Source organism: Pezoporus flaviventris, unplaced genomic scaffold (genome assembly GCF_033815535.1).
Source record: "Pezoporus flaviventris isolate CSIRO_AGI_PZ_B2104156 unplaced genomic scaffold, CSIRO_AGI_Pfla_v1 ptg000079l, whole genome shotgun sequence".
Taxonomy (NCBI): Eukaryota; Metazoa; Chordata; class Aves; order Psittaciformes; family Psittacidae; genus Pezoporus; species Pezoporus flaviventris.
This window is the reverse complement of record NW_026892627.1, coordinates 1063431-1086692: the sequence shown is the minus strand read 5'-3', so window position 1 is coordinate 1086692 and position 23262 is coordinate 1063431. Positions and strand designations below refer to the sequence as shown.

The following is a 23262-nucleotide window of genomic DNA, read 5'->3' as shown; positions in this document are numbered from 1 at the left end:
CTTCAAAATGTTGTATGCAAAGGACAGGGAGATTTGTGAGGGGTTTCTTCTCCCAGCCATACACATTGCATGGGCACATACTGCAGTGCCCTGTATTTCTGAATACTTCCATACTTTCTATGTCAATTCCTTCCCCTCCCTGTTTGTCCCTCAGGCTTCCTGCTTTTCTACACTCATATCCCATTTCTTTAGCTTCTAGGTAAACCCCAGATCCCCACCAAAAAATCTAACCCAAGATTATTGCCTTCTAGGAAGAGAAATCTCTGGCCACTGAAAAGTTAAGTTCTATGCCCTCACACATTTCAGCATCCCTTTGGGACAGCACGGCCTGCTTGTTCGTTTTTCACGAGGTCTCAAGTCTTTCTCAATACTGATAGTTAAACTACTTGGGATAAACCAAAATATTCCACAAATTGCTTGTAGCTTTTTCGTCCATCAACTGTTTTTATTTTACAGTCTCTGTAAAGAGAATTGGTATCAAGATGAGGACATTCATATCTTGTATTAGTTCAGGAGAACTACATAGCTTTGAAGCATATGATGCTGCTGGGTGAGAAGGTGAATCCTAGGGAACTGGGATTCTCAGCCAACAGTCCTCAGCACTTTTATATCATTGGAAGGAAAAGTACTTCTGAAGAAGCTTGCCTGGATGATCTGAATGGACTTTACAAGCTGTATTCTTTCAACACAGACACACAGACATGTGGGCTGTGATAGACAGTGTGTTACTTGTGCAAAATTGCCAAGAAAAAAAGAAATATAAGAGGCCTAGATGCAAGTTTGTAGGATCTTATAACCTCCCTAGTCCTGCCATAGCCTCTGTGGGTAACCCCTATCTCTTGCACCTTGGGTCCTCAGTGGTGAATGAGGCTGCCGCGCAGCCAGGCTTGGGAGAGGCCAGAGGCTAATGGTGCAAGAGCCATCCCCAAGTTGTTTATTGAGTACTTAGCACCAGTGAATCACAACTCAGATAGATGCTGGGAAGTGGAAGAGAAAGCAGTCTGAATCTCTTACAGAAAGCAACAAAACAAGCCTCCAGTTATTGAAGTTCCTTCTAAATGACCTTTACAGAGTAATGAACTTAATTTACCTCAGAAGGATGAGCTGTTTCTAATGTGATTCAAAGCTACTGCCACAGGGATTACTGCCAAGGCAACTGCATGCATGGGTAATTTGGTAATTCCCTCCACTGCCTGCCTATGAGCAAAGTCTATGTGAAGACTCTGAATGCCACAGAGGTGTGCGGCATTGCAGACTAATTGCATATTTTACTATACCACTCACCTACCAAAGATGCCAGCTCCAAGCAACTGAGAGAATTCAATAGGTCTCTGTGTGATGGTAAAAAATATATATATAAATCAGCTTTATTGAATGCATCCAGCTTGGGTTCAGGGGTTAATGAAAGTCAGATGAAGATGCCAGCCCTTTGATGTGCTGCTGGCTGTGAGGCAGCTTCTCAACCAAAACCCTAGTGAGTGTCACGACAGAGGCATTTTTTGCAAGAGGCAAAAAGCTGCGAGTAACTGGAAGGACTGGTTTGCAAAAACAATTTGATTGGAAAATAAGGCTTGAGTTTCTTTCAGTTCTAAACTGACCACAAAGAGTGCACTCAGTTAAAAGCCAGGATGATTCCTAACAGAGGTTCATTTACAATGATGTCATAGAGTACTATAAAAAACTGAGAAACAATTTTTATTATTATCAATATTATTACTTCAAGTACGGCGTAAACCTCTGTGACTCTAAATAAGTGCAATTCTGGGAACTTCAGCTACAGAATTGACTCAGATTTTAATATGACTTGTACTCTTACAGAAGATTTATTATCATCAAAAGCAATGTAACAAGAGTCTGGGCAGAGATGACTGTGAAGCTGGAAGGACAATGGCATATAAAAGGTTAGATTTGAAGATCTCATTAGCCCATCTTGCTTTAAAACCTACAAATCTATAAGAGGCTGTTTGGAGGTTCTTACAGAGCCATTACACTATTTCTTCCTATATTCTCTGCCCAGACAACTCTTTTACAACAGGTGATAAACAACCAGCCTTCATTATCATTTGATTATATTACCCTTTGGATCAAATCCAATTATATGAGCATCTTCCTTCTCCAAACATCTCTGATTAGTTTATACCCTCTGAAATTATTCATTTCCTTAACTAATGTCCTCTTCCCTGGTAAACACTATATATTTACATACATCTCCAGTCTCATTAGCTTTGCACAGGCCAGAAGACACTTGTCCACCATCCAGCTTTAAGCAGATGCCAGGAGATTGCTCTCTGGGGCAAAGTGAAATGATTTTGCTGTCATTCTCAATGCTTTGTATATCTTTCTAAACAGCTCCCTCTATATACCTCTCTGTGCTTTTGATAATGTGTATTTCTCTATCCTTACCATGTTTATATGAAGCCTATTCCATAGAGGAGATTTCCAAAAACATGGGAACAGTTAAAAGACCTAAATCCATATGAAATCCTATAGAATTTGTTGCTTATTTTGCACTGCTGAGATTGCCCCAGAAAAGGTTTTAATGATGACATTGCCCCACATCCCTTTTTTCCTCATATGTATCAACCTACCAAGCTGTTGTATGAGCGCCAAATACTCTTGTTTCCATCAGGACACACCAGGTTAACTGAAACAGGTGAAGCAAACTCAATCTAAGTTTACTGTATTATCTCTTCTCAGCCAGGAACTGAACCCTGGAAAATATCCTGGGTCTAATCTCTTTATGACAGAGGCTAAAGAGTCTTTGTTCCCCTGTCTTGTTCCAGCTCAACCTCCCTCTAACTCTAGAAGCTGCCTAGGTGCCATCACCAAGTAAAGAACCAAAGCTGGGAGCCCAGGAGCCAAGTATGTGCTGTTGATGGGGATTTGCCATGACTGATGAACTCCAGCAGGATATGTAGGTGGATGGATTTTTCTCTGAAGAAGGTCATCAGCCTGGCCAGAGGCATGGCTCTGGTTTTCCCCTGGAGTAGGGAAAAGCACACCAAGGTCAGAGAAGCACTCCTGAAGGTTGCATCAAGTCCAGCATTCTGGTGGCACTTCAGTGAGGAATTGCCCATACATTAGCAATGTCCCAGCATGGTTTATACATTGCCTGCAAAGCCTTTACTATCACCCTGGGGCTACCCAGCTCCCGTCTGTACATCTATTATAGCTCCACATTGATTTATAAATGCTTTCTTCTCTCTTGGCTGAAACCATCACCAGAGGAAAAGGCCTTTTCTTGCAGACATCTCATTTCTGCCTTGTCTTTTTAGGCGCAAACTGGGGAGGTAGGAAATTCTCCCATAGCTTCCAGACTTGGAACAAGCTGGAAAGCTGGAAACAAGCGCACAATGCCAATGTTCTAAAGAAGCTCAGATTCAAAGTCCTTCAAGGAGAGTTTGGTGAACACCATGGCAGCATATGAAGTGACCTGTGCCCTGGGTGCACAAGCACTGAAGACTCCAGAGACTTCTGAAGTAGTGCTGAAGGACTATGGAAGGAGTCAAACCTAATGCAGACCTGGACACGTTGACCTGTGAGACCTATGCCCAGAACAGTGTCTCTCTATGGTCCAGGACAGTGCTAGTTGGCCTGGGCCAAAACCATGGCAGATTATGCCAATATTTGCATAGTATCTTCTATTTAATATTTTCATAAATGATCTGGACAATGGGATCAAGTGTACCACAGTAAAGCACTCTGCAAACAGCTAATGGAAAGTGCAACAGAAGAGCAGAATAGCTTAAGGACTCATGCAGGCAGCTTCATAATATCTCAGCTTATCACAGCCAGGAATAACACTCTTCTTTTTCCCCAAGGTGGGGGGGGGGGGGGGAATTCTAATGCTTTTTCATTATAAAATATATCGTGGCCAAAAAAAAAAAAAAAAAAAAAGGAAGAGGAATAAGGATTAATTGCATGATCTTGTGTATCCTGGGGAGTTTTCAGATAAAGAACAGAGAAAAATGTTCAGAGCAAATGAAGAGCCAATTAATGGGTAATTTGTTTGTATCATTTAGCAAGTCCTGCTGAGCACCTGGGGGATGCTATTGCAAGGGAAGCCAGGGACTAGTTCTCCTAGATGTAAGCAGATTAGCTTTCCTTTTTCTAAACCTCATGCATTTTGTATTACTTCCACAGGAGGAGAGATCACAGGTTCATGTCCCTAACTTCACCTTGCCTGACAGAACTAATTCATCTTATACATCTGTCAGGAGGCAATGGAAAAGAGGTCTGTTTGTTAGGTAAGGTCAGTCTCCCACTGATATCCTGGGATTCATCTTGGGGTTGAATTCTCCCCTGCATAAAGAGACAGACACAAGGAAGTCATCCTACCTATCTTACAGTCAGGGGGCAGGTCCCAGACACATCTGTTGTCTCCCTCCCTCCCTCTCCATCATATCTCCATTAGTGTATCATATATATCAATGTTTTTATATCTATCAGCTCCAAAACAACCCTCCTGCCTGAGCCCAAATGTTCCCCACAGACTGTTGTTAGTTCTTCAAGGCATGAAAGTGCTAACTTTCAGTTGAATAACTGATATTTTTTATTGTCCTGAAACCCCAGGCACAATCTGAATCCTTCATGTTCTCCTGCACATACTGTACTAGATGCTGTATGAATCCAGAGAAGAAAGACACCACTACCCCAAGGGTTGCTGAGCTCCAACAGCTTAATGCACTTGTGACAATACAATGACTGTAAATAGCAATATGGGTATTATAACCACCCTATTTTCCACCCTATTGATAAGTCTCTACACAGTAAGGACTCTTGGCTCTCTGCATTTCCTCTCTTAGTAAATTATGTTTTCCTGGACCCCTTCCATGGTGACAAATTGCATGAAGCCCCATAGGCACGTTCTCTTGTTTAATCAGAAGGCTAAGTGGACTCAGATGCCTGGCCTGAACTCAAATTATGACGCCTGTCAGCAGTTGATGTGCTGCTTTCCTAACAGTCAGCTCTCACTTCTTGACACATTGCCGGAATCTGGTAAAGCAGCAGTGCCTCCTGAAAACATTTGTTACACCCCCAGCAAGAAGCACACCAAGTGACAAGTATGAGTCATTAGATGGAAGATCAGCAGACAGAAATGAATGCCTTTCTCAGTGAAAAAGAGCATCAAAACAAAAGAAAATTAATAAAAATGAAAAGCAGGGGTCTAATGTACTCACTGAGTAATTATAGCAACAAAAGCACGCACCAAGCTAAGAGCTTCTGTGGAAGGAAAAGCTGAATACTGAGAGTCCAAGCCTATTTGCTGCAGATTTCGATTCTGCTCCATTTGCATGTAGGACATATAACCTGCCCAGAACTCCCCACGTAAGAAGAAACCACATAGAGGCAAGTTTCCTGCATTTCCCCAGAGACTTTAGAAGCCTTTCAGATGCCCAAAATATGGGCTAGCTGGTAGCATTCTGCAGTCTTCCTGCAACCCAGTGTCCACCCACAGAGGGGTGAGAGCATAGAGACAGAGGGAAGCATGTGGCGACCATTTGCAGTTTCACCTGCAGATTCATCTCCTCACTGAATTTGCAATTTTCACTTGCAAATCTCAGGAATTTCCTCTGCTTTGATAATGCTGTAAGAAACCACTTGGATTTCTGAGTTCCAATTTAGAAAGCATAGTGTTACTAATCCAGTGATTATAATCCCCTTAAATTGCCCCTGGATTAATCATGGGAAAAAAAGATAAAAAGGTGAATGGATTTTTTTTTTTTTTGTGTAGTTTTAAAACAGAGTTTCTAGCTATTAAATGTACTATTACATCTTTTTCATTCTGTGGCAAACTTCACTGTCCTGTCTTTATTCTAACTATGTTAATAACATCCTAATAGTACCTCAAAGGTGAGGAAGTTATATTAGTTGCTCTCACTTCCTGTTTGGCACTATTGTTTTATGTTGCTATACACTGTGAAACACCATATCTCACCCAAAAAATCCTGCCAGTTTTCAAAAAGCTGCCATGTCTCTAAAAGAGCCCTTATTATCTGAGCTTCCTACCAGCACAAGTCAACCAAGCCTTTTCCTTTAAGCAGGTATCCCACATCTCAGGTTATTCAAGAGAAATGTCAGCCTTTATTTCAAATCAGTTTAACACTAAAAAATAAAATAATTCTGCAGCCACACTGAAATTCACTCAGGACAAGGTGTTCTGCTGGTGTGGAAAATAAACTAGCTGACTTCATCTCAGGAGGAAGCTGTGGTGCTGGAGCGTGTCCGTGTGTACCAGGACACATCATTACCCGATTAATGGCTAGAAAATGACATCTTGCAGAGCTAGAGATGGAATCTCTGCTGAGTTCCAGGGCGTTCATCTAGTGGGTTTCTCTCTCATCTGGCAACAATCCATAAATTGCCCTTGGGGAGAGCCTTTCCGCTAGCGTCAACAAGCAGTGTGTCCCGTCTTGCCCAGTAGAGTCAGGCTCATCTGAAAAAGTCAAGACGTGTTTTGTGCTATGTAGACAGCATCCAGGACAACTGGGAGTAAATGCCCCTCCTTTCAGGATCTCCAGCTCATGGACATGGAAAGCTAGCTGGGGCGGTAGGAAGAGAAGTGGTAAGAATCAAGGATAGAGGAAGGGGCATCCCAAAGTCCCAGGATACCTGGCTAGCAAAAGCACTGCTTTCCCACCAGTTCCTTAACCCTAACAGAAATAATTGAGTGGAACAGACTGGGTTGATTCTTGGAGAGCTGAAGAAAGCAAGTGTGGTTTTGTCAAAGGAACAAAGGTGATCGATGGGGCTGTGGAGACCATTCTCAGAACAGTAAAGCACCATGGATGACAGCACCATGATCAGGAGGGAGCCACAAGGGACTAGCCATTGACTGAGTGACGATGACCATTAAATGCTCTTGATCCTTGAGACTAAGTGAGTTTATTCATCCACCCAGGAGTGAGCAGGAAAGCATCAGCTTTTGGGGTGAAGTGAGACACAACCAGCTGAGGACATGAGAATTAGCCTATAAAATATGGCTCTGAATGGAAATTTGAAAAAAAAACAAAACGCGAAAGTCTGCATTCATAAATATGTGCAAGGGAGCTTGGAAGAAAGGCAGGTGCAGAAATCAATTTGTTAGAGAGGAAACAATCTATTTTCAACCTGACACCTTAATATAAGCTCATCTGATGACTAAAACAAAGATACCAATGTGACCTGAGATGCTTTGTCTGCAGGTTCAAGTGACATCCTTGCTAAACTCCTCCAGGCGTAGTAACCCAGGAGAGAGCTTTATGGGTCAGTAGTCCCCTGAAACTCCAGAGCTTCCTCCTCCAGAAGCTCTGTGTCTCTGCCATAAATTACATCAGTAATGTCACTTCAGATTTGGTGGAGCATCACTATTCAAGAAGCTTTCAGCTGTAACAGTACAACTACATGCTGGACATGCTGTTCTTAAAAAAAACAAAAAAAAAAACCAACCAACCAAACGACACTGAAAAAACCCCACCACTGCCAAAAAAAAAAAAAAAAAATCACCATGTAATTTTATGATATGCCAGTTGTATTTTCAGGATAAAAATGTACCTTGTAAATTGAAGGGAACCTATTTGATGTAAAATCTAGTGGAGGCAAGTTGATGAAGCTTTTCCCTGAGGGTGTTGTGTCCAACCTCAGGCAACTGCATCTCAGATACTGTAAAGTGAAAAGCAACCAGTGTCTTCTCTCCTTGAGGGCTTCAGAGTATGAGAGGAAAATGTGTTCAAAATACGTTGCCGTTTCCACAGTAATCTCTAGTTTCCAGCACTGCCCTCATTGTGATAGCTGTATTTTGTGTATTCATAGCATTGTTTTGAAATGAGAGTGCTTCTTTCTAATTCAGTTTGTTTATGTTTGCCTGTGAATGTGGACTAAGAAAATTCACAGATGTAGCATGCCATATCTGTTCTAGAAAAGAAAGCACATGCAGATGTCTTTTGTGATGGGAATGGAGACTTTCAGAGTAATTAAAAGCGATCCTTAATATACAAAACAGCCTCATTTAAGAATGAGTTCTTTTCTTGCAATTAGCCCCACAAAAATTAAAAAAAGAAAACCACACTTGCATTCACCACTCATTTAATTGGGAGCCTTTTTTTAAATGCAAGTTGTTTTGCTGCTACGTTTTCTAGATCCAAGTGTTCTGATTCTCTGCAATTACAAACAATTACTTGATTAGATGTGAGGCAGACCTAGCCTTTTACTGGTATCACAGCTTTCATGATTCACATGGTTAAAATGAGTTAAACAACATTAATCACTTCAGATTAGATACTCAGAGCAGGAAAAATTGACCAAGTTACCTTGACTTTAGTAAAGTTGCACAGAATTATATTGGGCTGAAAATCCAGTACGGGTACGATGGCATGATTAAAAATCAGATGGTACATAAAAAATCAGAGGCTGTTTGGACTGCTGTGTTTAGCCTTTGCCCTCCTTGAATTTGCCTCATTGTTTATTATCAGAATTATATCATTAACATTATTGGATTACCAGATAAAGTCCTCTCTTGCAATGAGCTGTAATAGCTAAACCATCTGTTTGTAAGTATTAAATCAACGTGCTGAGTCATATATCTACATTTGAGCATCCAGACCATTACAGAGACATTACAATATCTCCTTTAACCTTTCCAATGATCTAAAAGTTGTTGTTCTTTAGTCATGGCACTCATAAGACAAAAAAGGCCTTTCCTGGGCCCATGGAGAGAAGCCCAGGTGATGGGTGTATAAACAGCACATTTCCATGACTAAACCTCACCCATCCATTGCTGGAGAAACCCCAGGTTGTGGTGGAACCCAGTTTGGTGTGGTGGCACCCACACAAAGTGGTGTCTCATGAATTCCCCTGAGGCTGCTGTCTAAATATCTCCAAAGAGTAATTCAGGGTGGAAATATGGAAAGCATGGGAAACAGGGAAAGCATTCATGTTCCGGTTTGTCTCCTGGAGAGTTCTACCTGTCTGTCCAGGTGTCCTGCTGAGAAAGGCATCCATCCTGGCCTGGAGGATTAAACTGGCATTTCTACAGTCATGTCATTATCATCTGACCTGCTACTGAAAGGCAGCCACCTCTGGAGGGAGAAAAATACAACTAGTTCAATAATCCACAACCAACTTCACCCAGGGCTTTGGGTGGAGGAGCAAAATGAAGTGACAAGCTGCGAAATACTGACCAAAAAGGTAAGATGAAATTGCACTCAGTGGGAAATATAAGTCTTGCTTTCAGCTGGACTTGCTGGGATGAATGAGCTGGGATGAATGAGCTGGGAAAATTTAGCCTTTTCTGTTTTCTATTTATACTAATGAGGTATTCAAACTATTTTTGCTTGTGTTTTAGGGATGTCTTTTTTTAATTAAGTCAGGTTTTGGAGCCTTTTTGCCTTGGGGTTCTTGAGTTCTTTAGCTTTTTGCCTGTCTTAGTCAAGGGGACTTTTCATTCCTCCCCATATTGGTTTCCCAACAGTAAGGAAGGACTAACCAGCCCACAAGGTCCTATCCCACCTGTCACAAGCAAAAGTACCACCATCCTTTTCAAAACTGACTGAGCTCCATGCGATGAGTGGCCGCAATCTGTCCTTGGTTGCTTTTCACTGAACCTGTTCCAAAACATCCATTTCCTACTCTTTAGAGACCTTCTAATTGCACCCCTGAATTGATCTGTTTATCTTCATTTGCCTTTGTTTTGTCATTGTCCCTGGACTTAAATAACTTTTCTTTCTCACTGATCTTTGTATTAAAAACCACAGCAATTATATCACCACCCCGTACTGGTTTTGCTAATCAAAACTGATGTCTTCCTCAGTTTAGACCTCTTCTTTTTTTACCAGATCTTATATTGTCAACTCTGTGCACCATTCCCACTTCAAAGGCATCTTCCTTGACCACACAAGACAGTGAGAACGAGACACAGGAGCCCCAGACACTTCTTTCTCATGGGACCTGTGTTTGACAGAAAGATGCAGTCCAGCAATGACTAGACTACACAGATTGCCCCAAAACTTCTTCGGACCAGACAGAACCTGGTCCACCTCAGTCTTTTATGTCCCACCATCATTAAAAAAACAACACACAGGCAATCTCACCACGCCAAGCCTGAGCTATGGCCCAGCACAAGGACTCCAACCACACTTACATGGCTGTCCAGAAGCCATGGTGATATTTCTTCATGGCTCATCGTCTACAGCAGAGTGGAAAATGCCAACAAGCACATGTAAACAAGGCCTCCCAGTGGTGCCTCAGCTGCTCCTTCAGCCTGGCTGTTCACAGGCGTTTCATCCCATACCTGCCTTCACACAGAGCCAAGCATGGACCATTGGCAGTGGGTACACTACTTGGGTTGTAAAGGTCAAGTTAGCCAGTGGCCACGAATCTTCATTATTGGGAAAGTATTCTTTCCTGGCTTTCTTTCCCTTTTTCTGCATAACAAGATTTGCCAAGGCTCTATCCTGCCCACAGTGTTTCCAGGGGCTCCATACAGTAAACAGGCATACTCAAGATCTATCAAGCTGTATTCTAATTCAAGCAGTCAAGATCTTTTCAGCTCCTTCCAAACTGAATCACATCACACTTCATTCTTCCCTCCTGGGCAGCCCTGGCTCTCTCCCCTTTTCTTTCCCTCTCTTTTGCCTCATGTTCTCTGCAGAAGGGAAGAAACATCTGTTCCTCCCCTGTTTACAGCTTCAATGACACTCTGCTTCATGTTTTTCTCTTGGCCAAACCTATACCACTTCACACACACACAAAAATACGGTCAAGCATGTTTTTCTAAACAGGACAAAAAGTACAAATATTGTCCTTGGAGACACACAAGCACATGAAAACACATGAGACAAGGTCAGTTGTTAATCCCGTAATTACGCCTCCTGCTCCTTAAGAACAGTATTGTCTTCAAACTCACTGGGGATGGGCACTGTGGCTGGGGAGATGCTAGCAGGAGTTGGAAGTCAGCTGTGAGGAATTAAAAAATCAGCAGAGGCAGGAAGAGCTAATAAGCTTTCCACAGAGGTCTTGTGGTTTTAGGCACTGGCCCCAGTTCAGCTCAGCACATGCTGTGCTCAGCACGTGCTTTGCTGCAAAGCAGAGGAGTTTGGGACACTTAACAGCATATTGTGATTTCTGCAAGCACTTTGCAGACATGCCCTCTCTGAAATTTCCTTCAATACCTGTCCTTTGCATCTTTTCCATTTCACAGACAGACCATTGCTTCAGATAAAGACAAGCTCTATGTCCTCTCTTAGTCCTCAATGCATCTGGCCAGCTTGATATGGGATCGACCAAGCCCTTACACTGGGAGAAAAAGGTCTGGGTTGTAAGTGGAGCTGCCACTGAATCAGAGCTGTGGTTAGAGAGGTCTCAAACATCAGGGAGAGTCCTTGATTAAACCCATAGCAGTCAGGGAGCATTTCCACATTCTTTCAAGTGCTGCCTAGACCTGCTGGTACCAAAAGACCATCTTCATTAAAATGCAAACCAAGGGTGTACCCTGAAGCTTTTGCCCCAACATCCACTGGCAGATACTACTCATAGGTCCTGATCAGAGTACAAATGTACAGCTTATCTTCCCTCAGCTATGCTGAAGTACCTGCCCATGGGTATCTAAAGGGCCTCAGCAACTTACCTTGAACTCCCTCTAGATTTGAGGGGGTATGACTGTTTAGGTGAAACCCAGCAAGAATTTGCAGTTGTTAAAAGTTCCTGTTTGTGAGGGTGAAGGGGTTTGTCCATGCTAGGACTTCCTCCAAACTACTCTCTTAAAACTGCTTACTCTGCAGGAAACAAATACTTTAGCAATCCTTTCTTTCTCCTGGCTCATTTTCCTCCACAATTCCTCTTGCACGAACAACTAAATGGAACAAATTCATAGACCTTTTTTTTCCTAAGGCAACAAGGGACCGTTAGATCATTCGAGATTAATTTCCCATATAACACAGTGTTACAATACAGGGTTTTCCTTCAGCAATCAGTTGAATCCCTCCTATCTGTTTTTCATCAGAGAGGCACTGTTTAGTGCTTCCTGGGAGACCTCCTCTCTTTTTCCTAGTATTTGACACGACTAATCTCTTTGGCAATCCTTGTAGATGACTGTGAAACAGACCTCTCTTCCCAAACTTTTCTGAGCTTCTGGAGCCCCAGAAAGTTGTTTCTGTAGTGCTGAGGGCATGACAGCTCTGTGAAAGGGAGGTGCAGTTCAGATTCAATGAGTTTGGTCCATGCATTGAACAAGCATGGGATGGAAACAAGAAGTTCTACATGGGCAAAGTAGAGGCCTGTGCTCCTGATTACAAAAAGGGACACATGGAGGAGAAAGAAAGTGCAAAATCTCATTGGAAATCAAAAAAAAATTGGAGAAGGCAGTAAGATGGTGTACACATATATAGGTCCACGCATATGTCACACACAGACAACCCCTGCCAGGTCCCCCTCTAAACACTTATCTAGTCTGGGTGTCCCTTTCTTATAAAAAAACCCTACAATAACAAACCAGAAGCAGGGATGATGTGATTTCATCTCCCCCTGCTTTTGAACTGTTTTCAGCGAACTATGTTTGTTTGTTTATTTTACTCTTCCGAGTGCATTTTAAGGTGGTTTTTTTACGGGGGCTTGGACTTCAAAAGGCCTCAACAGATCCCCCTTTAAAACCAGACCATTAGTTCCCTCCCAGCTCCCCACCCTCGCCCTCTGTGGAAGAATATAAATATACAAATTAGTAGAAAATCTAAACAAACATACTTGTTATTCTGGTTTAAACTCTTCAGGAATATGTTAAATTCTTCATGCACAGTGCAAGCAGCAGCCTGACTAATGCTATGCATGCACTAGTCTCAGGGTGTTCCTCTTGAGATCACTGTGATGTCGTATGTGGGCTTTGATGCATGCATACTAATAATGAGGGAGCAAAGGGGTGTGTGCATGGGCCTGCGGGTGAAGAAGAGAACACAAAAATGACCCATGTTCATCTCTGTCACTGGCACAGCACAATAAAAAGGCTGAGGCAGTCAGAAAATCCCATTTTAGGGGCTTGGTGTGGGCAGCAGAGAGAAACCCCAAAAGGTCTGATCCAGTCCTTGTTGGCGTCAAAGCAAAAGTCACCCTTTGGTTTTCGTCAACTCCAAAGCAAGCCCTCAGGACATGGGTCCACAGTCCAGGAAAAATGGGAAACAGGTTGCAGGAACCAAAAATGATTGGGGGGGGTGGGGATAAAAAAAAAAACACAAAACAAACAAACAAAAAAAAAACAAACCAACAATCAAACAAATAAGAAAAAAAAAAACAAAAAAATTATCATCTGTTTGAAGCATTAACCCTCACTCAACTGTATTACCTTAATTCCCACAGATCCCACTGATCTTCTTGGCTCAGTCCTTCCCTCACACTAAATATGCCTGTATGTCATTCACACAGACCCTCTCCCCTCTGTCTTAACCCCCAACCCATGTCCTCCCTACCTGGATGCTCATCCATGTCTGTCCTTGGTGGTCCTCCACTGCTGCAGATGGAGCATCACACTTCACTCATAAAAGAGAAATAGCAATATGTTTGTTGATGTAAAACAGGGATTTGACAAAGATTGTTAGTAAATAGGATAGTGGTTTAACAAGATTCGATGGCCAGGTGCACTTGAGTATTTACTGCATAGAGTGCAGTGTCAGGCAAAACTGTCAGGGAGACCCTCCTGCTGAGTCGTAAGGTTCAGAAAGGACCCTTGAGCTCTAAATTCCTTCTCAGAGAAGAGTCTAGATGTGGCTGGATCCAGACTTAGTCTCAGACTTGGTTAAAACTTAATCCCAGATTTGGTTAAATCTGGGGATTCCTATATCCATCCAGCCATGATTGTGCCAGCCCTGCTACAGCTCAGGTTCAAAGTGTGCCTGCCTGAGAAGGATACCCAAAGCTCAGGGCTTGAGAAGAGCTCCAGCTGCTCTGTGAAAATGGCTTGGCGAAGAGCACAGCCTGTTTCTACCGTGATCCCTCCTACTGGAGGGACACAGGAGAAGCAAGGTCTGCTTCTTCCCTGGAAGGAAGATGGGAAGATGGCTTCTTTCCATCCTTGGAGATCTTGACTTTTTCAGCCACCATCCCAGAAAGCTCCCTTCCTGGTAGCACTCCCTGCCCACTGAGGAGTGCCAGGAAATAATGATTAATTAATGTTCATGCTTCATGAGTGTGAACAGTGTAAATCCTGTCAGTTCACAGCTCTTTGCTCACATTTCCTTATGATCCTCGAATCCATGATGTCCCTGGGAAAGAAATGAAACACCTAAAACATCTCCCCTTAGACTGGGTAGCCTCCATTCTTTATAGTTTTATATCCATCCCCTTTTTAACTGCTTTCTGCCCCAGGATCCTCAGTATCCAGGAAAATGGATGTGTCTCTACTGCTCTTCCACTACCCATGTTCTCTGAAAAGGCCCCTTGTCCATGTTAACTGCCATATACAGAGTGTGTGAGCTGATGGAGAAAGCCAGAACAGCTGGTACTCACGAGCTGACACACAGTGGTGCAGGGGGAGGTAGATGTGGGCTCCTGACCTAGACAGGCAGCAGTTCAGCCGGGTTAATTTCTATATAAACACTTCTGTTTATGTAGTGGTTTCACCTAAAAGGCCCAATTTCATAGGTATGTTTGTGGATTGGTAACTATATCTACCTAAAATCTATCAAAAGAAGTGTGGTGGTTTTCTCCTCAAAAAAAAAAAAAATTTAAAAAAAAATAAATTTAAATGAAGTGGCCTTCAGTGCTGCCCAGGCTCTAATTGCAATGGCTTTGCTGAGTCCATAGCTCTGACCAGCCAGCCAAGCCTGCAGTGGAATAGAGCCTATCAAGGCAGGGCCTTTCAGATCTGCTTCTGCCTTAGGCCTGTCAGCACACCTGTCCTTGGCATGGTAACCTGGAGCTCCATCCACTCTTGAGACAACTGTGATACAGCTGAGGGAGGATGCCCCCACCCCAGACCAAGGACATCATACATGGATGTTTATGGGCACATGCTCTGAATTTCTCAACACAGAAAAAATTCATGAGTACAAGCAGGTCAGCTGTCTTTTCTTGGACCTTTTGTTTCAGCTTCTCTGCAGACTCAGGGTTGGCATCTAAGGCCCTATTTCAGAATGAAATCTGAGGTGGATCCTCTGCAAGTCATTTCTGACCTGGGAGTCTCATGGTGCACCACCTCCCTAGGACTATTCATTGTGTTTACCTGTAGCAGCCCATGATTTAAGCAAGCAGGAAGAAAGAGGAGGAAAATGACCAAATGACAACTGCAGTTAGTCTTTAAAGTGTATCTGTGAGGTGGAGCTATAGAAACTAGAGATGAATAAACCATTTTAGGCAAAGGAATCATGCAAGCCATGACACACAGAGTAATATAACCAAGGAAGCTGTTGGAACAAAGAATTGACAGTCTGAAGTAGGATGTATACTAATGAAAAGTCCTAAAGGTTCCTGTATTCCCTTTTGAAGGTCCTCAGATGGAAATAACTGTGTGCACAGTAAATGCATCACTTTGAAGACCTGCAGAACTTTCTGTACATGCTCTGAGCAAGCTCCCAGTGAATGTGTGCTTGATTAAGCAACTGCTTCTCCAAGAAGAGAAGATATGTGAAGAGAAAAGGAGGACACAACAAAGAAAACAAAAATGCAGGGTACTTTTACCTGTTCTGCAGCTTGGGGCACCATTAGAAGAGTGCAAATGGTTTTCTAGGCAGAAAACTGTCCTACCACTTGTTTCTGGGGGCTTTTCTTCGTGTCCTTTTGTCATGAAGAGCACTTTCCTATTGCAGAAGACAAGGCTTACCCAGTCAAACAGGCATCTCTGTGAGACATGGTTGCCTTGGGCTCCCTCTCCACTGAAGGGACGTGTACTCAGCCATGGGTGTGATTCATCTCACCCAAAGAAGACATTGAAAACAGATCAAATATGTGGTGTCCTAAGAATTACACATTTCTTTATTGCCTACAGAAGAAGTCTAGGTTGACATGCTCAGCTGGAAATATCTAGACTGAGATGAGATCAAGCTGATCCCCAGGGACCAAGATCTGCTGAGGTCTGTCTTTCAAATCTCACACCTTTGAGAACCTGAATGCTGTGACAGCTGAAGGATAATCCACATTGCACTCCAGCTTTGCAGATCAGTTCAGGCTGAACAAAACTCATCCCCTTGGGGCAGCTTTTGAAGAAAAGCAAACTGCCAGCATACATTCTTTTCCTATCAAATGCCAGGGTATCCAGCAGATAAAAAGGACCCTGTCTTTATTATATTATAAAGATACATTAGATAAGCCTGGTGAGATGATCACCTCTGGAGGTTGTTCCTGCAAGCAAGACCCTTTAGAAGGCTGGAGGATTTTTGCTAGTGGTGTTGGAAGAGGATTTGAACCCTGACCTAACAGAAATAGACCCATTGCTAGTCCCACAAACCCTACAATGCTATATAAAGCTTACAGTTTTTAAAGCTGGAAGCCAGGGAGATGAAGGCTTCATGTGTCTCTTCTCAGTAGACACAAACCAAGGAGAGTAAAACCTATGGTAGAATGAAGGAATTGCCATGGGCTTGTGAAATTGGGCATTTTGTTTTTTTTTTTTATTCCATCTTAATAAATTTGGTGTGAAGTGAAATAGAATTACTTGGCTCCACTGCTGTTCCGGCCGGTTTATTTATTTTTATAAGCCTAATATGAAACCCAAGTCCAATTATGACCTCCTTCCATGTGCTCTCCCCTCCAGCCTCCACCCAGAATAAATCACAGACCTGGTCTTTATAACAAGAATGTGAAACCACAACTCTGCTCCCCTAAACTGAAAAAAAAACCAAAAACCAAAAACCAAACCTACCAAATAAAAAATTTTAAAAAGCTGGCATGAGCCAATCGAGCAGGGGGAAAAATGCTGACAAAATTAGCACAAATGGTACCAATTAACATCTCCAGCCTTTGCCAACCACTAAATCATCCATATAGAAACTAACTTCACACCTCATCTTGCTGCTGGGGATGTAAATGCAAGTCCAGCGTGCTAGCTGAAATCCCAGCAAGTCCAGCCTGCTAGCTGAAATCCCAGCAACTCCAATTTTCCCCTTTCCAGGTCTAGCAAGAAGTCTGCACGTTTGCTTGCTGGAAGCAACAGTTTCACCCTTTCCAGTGCAATCCAGAAAAGTGATGATCCCCTCCTCCAGCATCATTAACACTTCAGCTTGGATCCTGAAAACCTTTCCATGCAAAGGCTGGTGAGCTTGTGTGCACACAAGGAGCTCCACATCTGTGGAGGGACTAACGGAAATCAAATGCCCAATGAATGGATGAAAATATAGCTGTGAAGGACATAGGCCAAGGAGGCTTTTAACTGACTTTCAGTGAACTGAACTTCTACTGAACTTGGCAGGGTGCAAACACAGATTAGGACTGGCTCTGCAAAAGGCAGATGCATCAAAGAAACTACAAGAAGGTATCAGTCAACATCAAAAGCAGTATTTAGTCTCATATCCAGCAGCCCAGCTGCAGTCTGTCTGCTGGATCTAGGCAAAGGATACTTTTGAGGATTAATTTCATGAAATAGGTACAAAACACTTGCAGGACAAGGAATTCAGGCACAGAGCAAGCATGCAGAGAGAATGAAAGAAACCCACAGTTGCAAATAATTTGGTTACCAAATGTGAGCTACTGCACAGTGTCTGAGCTATGATCTCCCCCTTTAGCAGATGCAAAGCAACTCAAAGCAGGTCCTCTCTCACAGAAAGAGTGAGAAATTGCTCATCTTCTCCAGGAGAAATGGGTGTCCATGATGGAGGTCATTCCAAAGCTGCAGATGTGTGATAACTTATTAAGCTCAAGATAAAGTGTACCTGGAGCAATGCCTATACACATATAATAGAATCATAGAATCCCAAGTTGGAAAGGACCTCAAGGGTCACCTGGTCCAACCTTTCTAGGCAAAGCATGATCTAGACTAGACGGCCCAGCACTCTACCCATCTGAACCATAAAAGTGTCCAGCATTGGGGAATACACCACTTTCCTGGTGAGATCATTCCAGTGGCTGGTTGTTCTCATGGTGAAAAATTTTTCTCTTGTGTTCAGTTGGGATCTCCCCAGGAGCAGGTTGTACCCATCACCCCTTGTTTTTTCCATGTGATTCCTTGTAAAAAAAGAGTCTTCATCTTCTCTGTAGCCATCCTTTAAATACTGGAACATGGTAATAAGGTCTCCCCTGAGCCCTCTTTTGTCAGGGCTGAATAACCCCAGCTCTCTCAGCCTTTTCTCACGTGGCTTCCTAGTCCTTGGATCATCTTTGTTGCCCTTCTCTCCAGCTTGTCCACGTCTTTTTAGTATAGCAGGGAATAAGAACTACCTACACAGTTTTCCATCAACGTTCATAGACACTATCCAGTCTCCTGGGAATTCCCTTCTGATTCTTAATGTTGTGTGGAAGATCCTCACATGAAAAATCAGAAGATCATGAAAATATGGTATAAAGCCAAGAATCAACAAGTTAAGTCTAATGAAGCATGAGTGAAAAAATATACTGGAAAACCAGCTGTCCAAGATGGGCACTTTCTAGCTCACAGGTGAACCCAAACAAGATGCTTTCCTGTATACATTTTTTTTTGGTGTACAACCAGGTGGTCAGGCCAGTCAACACAGGTTTATGAAAGATTGCTCCTGCTTGACCAACCAGATCTTCTTTTATGACAAGGTGACCTGCTTAGAGGGTGAGGGAAAGACTTTGGATTTTGTCTACCTAGACTTTAGTAAAGCATTTATCATCACCTCCCTCCTGAATAAACTTCTTCATGACTACTCATGGCTTGGGTGGGCGGACACTTCACTGGGTAAAAAAAAAGGCTGGATGTCCTGGCCCAAAGAGTGGTAGTGAATGGAGCTGAATCCACTTGGTACCCTGGTTCCCCAGGCCTTGTTTAGTATCTTTATCAATGATCTGTACATGGGGATTGAATGCACCCTCAGTCAGTTTGCAGACAACACCCAGTTGGGCAGGACTGTTGATGCACTTGAGGGCAGAAAGACTCTACAGAGGGATCTGGATAGGCTGGATTGATGGGACAAGGCCAACTGTATGAGGTACATCAAGGCTCAATGCCAGGTCCTTCACATAAGTCAGAATAACTCAAACAATGCCACATGTTTGTGGAAGAGTGACTGGAAAGCTTCTGGAGGGAAAAGACTGGAGCTGTTGACTGAAAGTTTGGTGAATATGTGCCATCAGTGTGGCCAGGTGGCCAGGAAGGCCAGTACCATCCTGGCCTGCAGCAGCAATAGTGTGTGGCCAGTAGGACCAGGGCAGTGATCATCCCCCTGGTGAAGCCACACCTCAAATCCTGTGTTCAGTTTTGGGCCCCTCACTGCAAGACAGAGATTGAGTTGCTTGAGCAGGTGCAGAGAATAATAAAGAAGCTGGTGAAGAGCCTAGAGCACAAGTGTGATAAGGAACGGCTGAGGGACCTGGGGTTGTTCAGTCTGGAGAAGAGAAGGCTCAGGGGGGGGCCTTATCAATCTCCACAACTACCTGAAAGGAGGTTGTAGCAAGATGGGGGTTGCTCTCTTCTCCCAAGTGACAAGGGATAGGACAAGAGGAAATAGCCTCAAGCTGCACCAGGGGAGGTTTGCATTGGATATTAGGAAAAATTTCTTCCCCAGAAGGGTTGTCAATCACTGGAGCAGGCTGTCCAGGGAGTGGTGGAGTCACCATAAAAGGCATGTTGATGTGTCACTTAGAGACATGGTTTAGTGATGGCCTTGGCAATGCTAGGTTAACAGTTGGATTCAATGATCTTACAGATCTATTCCAAACTCAATTATTCTGTGATTCTACAGAAGATGTCCATTTTTCTTCTTCTCCCACGTCTTTCAAATAACATGTGAAAAACAGAGGGCCTGACTGTAATGGAAATACCCTGACATTTTTCTCTGTATGAGAAGAGGTGTTAATCCCACTGTCCTGGCTAAATTCCGGTTTGAGCAACTTCATCCTGTTAAAATCTCCCATCTGTTGCACAGGGATGTGGTGTCCTCCCAGGGCTGTGGATAACTCACCACTTAGAGAGCTGTCTTCACACATGGTCATTCTTTGGAATCCATTGATTCTGCATTACCTAAATTTTGCGAAGTTGGCCACAGGTCTCCTACATACCTTGGGGATAGAGACTGGGCATCAGATTTATTTTGCCTAATTCATGCTTCCTAAAAGAGAGCCCCATGAGCTGAGATTTAGGTCACAATTTCATATCTCTCAGCTTAGAGGGTACACGGAGGTGCCCACAGGTCTTATGTTACCCTAGGGAGTCTCAAATGGCACTGGGGCACTCTGTTTTGACAGCTGAATTACATCCTAATAATCTAAATTCCTTTTCCAGTCAATGGCAAGCAAAGGTCAATGTCATTTATTGAGGGAGAAATATCTTGAGCCTCGGTCCTCCCTCCTGAGTACTGTAAAGCTGTAAAGTGTCTCAGATGACATTAGCCATCAATGCTTAGAAACTGAATCATTGCCTCTAATATCACTGATACTGTCACTAATTGTAGCTTATATTCCATGCACCAGGAGATGTCCTACTGACATACAAAATCAGCTCTCTGCAGCTGGAGATGAATCCCACCTGGGTCAAAGCCAGACCTTTAGGTTTTCTGCAGAGTCAGCACGGATGGGGATGTACTATGAGGAGGTGTTTTGCGCACCATTTAAGTTTCCAAGTCAGACATGTTGGCTGAAACCACCTTTGTGGGCATTTAAGCTAAGATGGCTCACTGCTCTGAAGATCTGAAGAGCGCTCACTTGGACCACAAATGTTGCTCAGCTCTGGAACAGTATCCATGTGAAGATGCAGCCAGAAAGTGAGCTATACTAGCTGGACTGACAAGAGTACATCTGACCATGTCCTGAAGTACAAAAGCTGCATGGTATCCCTCTCCCTTATCCTGGGGAACTATGGCAATATTCTATTTTTTCATTGCTGGCTCAAAGAGAGAAGAAAAAGTCAACAATTCATGGTGAAAAAGGGAATATACTGTAACCACTGCATTAATGTGCAAATATTTAACTGCTGTTTTAAAGCGGATATAGCTTTTACAGGACAAAACACCCGAAATAAGGAGGAAAAGGAAGATTTTCAACTTTAGTGGAGGGAAATTTTCCATGTGTTGCCAACACATCCTTCCCAAGCTAAGAAACCCATTTGTGGTGGCAAACCCAGCCTTCAGTGATGGGCCTCATAACTCATTCGTTCCTGGCTACATATACACCTTACCAACAGATTTCCTATTGTCTGAGGCAGCTCCATCTTTCAGTGAGGTGAGGGCTGAAAAAGAAAACCAGCGGCTGCTCCGCAAGCAAATACTGTGACTTTCTTTATGACCCCCTTGGGGGTCATGACCATGGCATTTCCCCTCCCCTCCCCATACCAGCTCTGCGTCGGCCCTAGGAGATGAAGCCAAACTGTTGCCAGAGAGAATATCACAGCAGGTTGTTGAAATTAAGAAAAATAAATGCTGAAACTTTTTTATTACTCATTTTCCTTTTGCTGGTGTCCCAGTAAATGCTTAATTTACAGCCTGGTATCCACCCTCTTAGAAAATCAGTTTGAGTCTGTTTGTCAGTGAAAGAAAATGCCTGTCATTCTTCTTGCTGGGATTATTCAAAGATGCTGAGTTGCAGGTCTGCATCCTGGACTGCTGTGGCTACTTGAGTGAGGAAAGGAGAGAAAAGGTAATAAAACAGATAGCAGCATCACTTTTTAAAGTAGTTCAGGCTGGCAGTTATGTTGGTGTCAGGCAGTTGGTTGGAGACACAATACATAGTTCAGAGCCGCTTTCCACTTAACGCTTGACGGGACCAAGGCTTAAGGTCACTGTCTCCCTGTTCCAGTCAGCAGGTACGGTCAGGTTTGTGTGCAACTCTTTCATAGCAAAAGAAAAGAGGAATATGTGAAATCTTGAAAGAAAATGACCTCCCCCAAGGGTCCCTGGCACATGTGAAAATTTTTATTTTCTCCTTTTCTTTGAAAGCTGAAGCTTTCTCTTGGATAAAAATCTCCAGATCTAGAATTATTTACTGCAAAATGAAAATCTGCTTTATACAGTCAGCAGACCTACAGACTCTTAATAGCAAGTTTGCAGTGACAAACAGCAAAGAGAGCCCATTCATAAGCAAACTTACTTTGGAGGAAAATCAGTCAAAACTGGTGTATCAGCAAAGCTGGAGGAAGAGCTGTATTGCCCTAATTTTGCTGACCAGCTTTTGTAACAAGTACAGCTGAAAATGAATGGCTGCTACTGAATCCTCTTCATGCTTCAGTGAAAAAGATCTACCCTCAAGCAATTACTAGCCAACTTGGCTGAATAAGAGAAGAACCTGCAGGAAATTATTTACAGGCAGCAAAGGCAGCAAAATTTGGCTGTAAATTATTCCTGAGCCCTACTTTACCTCTTCTTAAGGTTTTTCCTGAGGCTTGTCAGTTTACTAAATTTACCAATCCAGATGTGAAACTGAGCCTTGGGAATTCCCACCTAGCAATATTGCAATTACACAACTGGCTCAAGGACATCAGTTCTCCAAACTGGGCAGAGCACTGGTTCAAGGACTGTCCCAGAACTATCCTGTTAAGTCTTATCACAGACCCTGGCACAGTTTTTGCCTAAGCTATCAAGCACAGGGTTACACAGGCCAAGGACTGTCCCCAGTTGTGAGTGGGGATGAGGCTGTCTTGTTTCATGGGAGGGAAGATGTTATCATAGAATCACAGTATGCTTTGGGTTGGAAAGAACCTTTAAAGGTCATGTAGTTCCAACCCCTCCTGCCATGGGCAGAGACACATTCCACCAGACCAGGTTACTCTAAGCCATGTCCGACCTGACTTTGAATGTTTCTAGGCATGGTGCATCTACTACCTCTCTGTGCAACCTGTGACAGTGTTTCACCACCCCATTATAAAAATTTTTTCCTTATATGTAGTCTGAATCTACCCTCTTTCAATTTAAAACCATTACCCCCTGTCTTATCACAACAGTGCCTGCTAAAAACGTTGTCCCAGACTTTCTTATTGGGCTCCTTTAGGTACTGGAAGGCTGCTCTGATATCTCTCTGGAGCCTTCTCTTGGCTGAACAAGCTCAGCTTTCAGTCTGTCTCCATAGCAGAGCTGCCCCAACCCTTGGATCACCTCCGTGCCTTCCTCTGGACTCACTCCAACAGCCCCACCTCCTCCTTGTGATGAGGCCCCAGAGCTGGACATAGTGTTCTGGGTGAGATCTCACCAGACCAGAGCAGAAAGG

At 43.2% G+C, this 23262-nt stretch overlaps 1 long non-coding RNA gene across 1 annotated transcript; it reads right to left on the bottom strand.

Annotated features, from left to right (window-relative positions):
* Window positions 1–7193: 7193 nt before the first annotated feature.
* On the bottom strand, window positions 7194–12776 carry LOC133280034 (uncharacterized). The gene is made up of 3 exons (XR_009747043.1): window positions 12715–12776; window positions 8943–9056; window positions 7194–7395 (listed from the first exon to the last, which is right to left on the bottom strand). It is a non-coding gene; the product is annotated as an uncharacterized LOC133280034 (long non-coding RNA).
* Window positions 12777–23262: the final 10486 nt, after the last annotated feature.